We start from the raw sequence: 3,634 nt of genomic DNA on the forward strand, positions 1-3,634 counted from the left end.
CACACTGACTCTCACTGGGGTATGGCTCCCACACAAACTGACTCTCAGTGGGATACGGCTCCCACATACAGTGACTCTCACTGGGGTACAGACCAACACACACTGACTCTCATAGGGGCACGTTCCCAGACACACTGACTCTCAATGGGGTACAGCCCCACACACACTTACCCTCAATGGGGTACGGCTCACAAACACACTGACTCTCACTGGGGGACACTCTCACACACACTGCCGTTCACTGGGATACAGTCCAACTCACACTGAATCTCACTGGGGGACGGCTCCCACACACACTGACTCTCACTGGGGTATGGCTCCCACACAAACTGACTCTCACAGGGGTATGGCTCGCACACACACTGACTCTCACTGGGGTAGGGCTCCCAAACGCAGTGACTCTCGCTGGGATGCAGTCGCACACACACTGTTTCTCACTGGGATACATCTCCCACACACACTGACTCTCACTGATGTACAGTCCCACACACACTGACTTTTACTGGGGTAAAGCGCCCACACACACTGACTGTCACTGGGGTACGGCTCCCACACACACTGACTCGGACTGGGGTACGGCTCCCACACAAACTGACTCTCACTGGGGTACGGCTCCCACACACACTGAATCTCACTGGGGTACGGCTCCCAAACGCAGTGACTCTCAATGGGGTGCTGTCCAACACACACTGTCTCTCACTGGGGTACGCTTCCCACACACAATGAATCTCACTGGGGTACAGCCCCACACAAACTGACTCTCACTGGGGTACATTCCCAGACACACTGACTCTCACTGGGGCACAGCTCACACACACACTGACTGTCACTGGGGTACAGTCCCACACACACTTACCCTCACTGGGGTACGGCTCACACACACACTGACTCTCGCTGGGGTACAGACACACACACACTGACTCTCACTGGAGTACGGTCCCGTACACACTGACGGTCACTGGGGTACGGTCCAACACAGACTGACTCTCACTGGGGTACAGTACCAATCACACTGACGCTCACTGGGGTACATCTCCCGCATACACTGACTGTCACTGGGGCACATCTCCCACACACACTGACTCTCACTGGGGTACGGTCCCACACACAGTGACTCTCACTGGGGTACAGTTCCACACACACTGACTCTCACTGGGGTACGGTATCCCACACACAGTGACTCTCACTGGGGTACAGTCCCAATCACACTGACGCCCACTGGGGTACGTCTCCCGCATACACTGACTGTCACTGGGGTACAGTGCGGAACGGTCCCACACACACTGAACCTCACCGGGGTATGGATTCCACACACACTGACTCTAACTGGGGTACAGGCCCACACACACTTACCCTCAATTGGGTACGGCTCACAAACACACTGACTCTCAATGCGGTAGGGTCCCACACACACTGACTCTCACTGGGGAACACTCCCACACACACTGACTCTCATTGGGGTACGGCTCACACACACACTGACTCCCACTGGGGTACAGTTCCACACACACTGACTCTCACTGGGGTACGGTATCCCACACACACTGACTCTCACTGGGGTACAGTCCCACTCACACTGACTCTCACTGGGGTACGTCTCCCGCATACACTGACTGTCACTGGGGTACAGTCCCACACTCACTGACTCTCAATGGGGTACGTCTCCCACACACACTGACTCTCACTCGGGTACGGTCCAACACACACTGACTCTCACTGGGGTACAGTTCCACACACAGTGACTCTCACTGGGGTACAGTCCCACTCACACTGACTCTCACTGGGGTACAGTAACACCCACACTGACTCTCATTGGGATACAGTCCCAATCACACTGACACTCACTGGGGTACGTCTCCCACATACACTGAGTGTCACTGGCGTACAGTCCCACACTCACTGACTCTCACTGGGGTACGGTCCAACACAAACTGACTCTCACTGGGGTACGGCTCGCACACACACTGATTCTCAGTGCGGAACGGTCCCACACACACTGAACCTCACCGGGACATGGATCCCACACACACTGACTCTAACTGGGGTACAGGCCCACACACACTTACCCTCAATGGGGTACGGCTCACAAACACACTGACTCTCAATGCGGTATGGTCCCACACACACTGACTCTCACTGGGGAACACTCCCACGCACACTGACTCTCACTGGGATGCAGTCCAGCACGCACTGAATCTCACTGGGGTACGGCTCCCACACACACTGACTCCCACTGGGGTACAGTTCCACACACAATGACTCTCACTGGGGTACGGTATCCCACACACACTGACTCTCACTGAGGTACAGTCCCACTCACACTGACTCTCACTGGGGTACGTCTCCCACACACACTGACTCTCACTGGGATATGGTCCCACACTCACTGACTCTCACTGGGGTACGGTCCAACACAAACTGACTCTCACTGGGGTACGGCTCGCACACACACTGACTCTCAGTGCAGAACGGTCCCACACACACTGAACCTCACCGGGGTATGGATCCCACACACACTGACTCTCACTGGGCTACGGCCCTCACACACACTAACTCTCACTGGGGTACAGCTCACACACACACTGACTCTTACTGGGGTACGGTTCGCAAACACACTGACTCTCACTGGAGTACAGGCCCACATACACTGACTCTCACTGGGGTACAGAGCGACACACACTGACGCTCACTGGGGTACATCTCCCACACACACCAACTCTCACTGTGGTACAGTCCCACACAAACTGACTCTCACTGGGATACGGCTCCCACATACAGTGACTCTCACTGTGGTACAGTCCCACACACACTGACTCTCACTGGGGTACAGACCAACACACACTGACTCTCATAGGGGCTCGTTCCCAGACACACTGACTCTCAATGGGGGAACAGCCCCACACACACTAACCCTCACTGGGGGACAGCTCACACACACACTGACTCTAACTGGGGTACAGGCCCACACACACTTACCCTCAATGGGGTCCGGCTCACAAACACACTGACTCTCAATGCGGTATGGTCCCACACATACTGACTCTCACTGGGGAACACTCCCACACACACTGCCGTTCACTGTGATACAGTCCAACACACACTGAATCTCACTGGGGTACGGCTCCCACACACACTGACTCTCAGTGGGAATGGCTCCTACACACACTGGCTCTCACTGGGGTTTGGTCCCACACACACTGACTCTCACTGGGGTATGGCTCCCACACAAACTGACTCTCACAGGGGTACGGCTCGCACACACACTGACTCTCACTGGGGTACGGCTCCCAAACGCAGTGACTCTCACTGGGGTGCAGTCGCACACACAGTGTCTCTCACTGGGATACATCTCCCACACACACTGACTCTCACTGGGGTACGGTCCCACTCACACTGACTCTCACTGGGGTACAGTCCCAATCACACTGACGTTCACTGGGGTACGTCTCCCGCATAAACTGACTCTCACTGGGGTACAGTCCCACACTCACTGACTATCACTGGGGTACATCTCCCACACACACTGACTCTCACTGGGGTACGGTCCCATACACACTGACTCTCACTGGGGTACAGTTCCACACACACTGACTCTCACTGGGGTACGGCTCCCACACACACTGAATCTCACTGG

At 55.6% G+C, this 3,634-nt stretch overlaps 1 protein-coding gene across 1 annotated transcript in view; it reads right to left on the reverse strand.

Moving 5' to 3' along the window:
* col5a1 (procollagen, type V, alpha 1) overlaps positions 1-3,634 on the reverse strand; it is a 199,447-nt gene that overhangs the window by 116,688 nt on the left and 79,125 nt on the right. The window lies entirely within an intron of this gene.

The sequence above is a fragment of the Rhincodon typus genome, chromosome 28 (genome assembly GCF_021869965.1).
Source record: "Rhincodon typus isolate 14 chromosome 28, sRhiTyp1.1, whole genome shotgun sequence".
In the NCBI taxonomy this organism is placed as follows: domain Eukaryota; kingdom Metazoa; phylum Chordata; class Chondrichthyes; order Orectolobiformes; family Rhincodontidae; genus Rhincodon; species Rhincodon typus.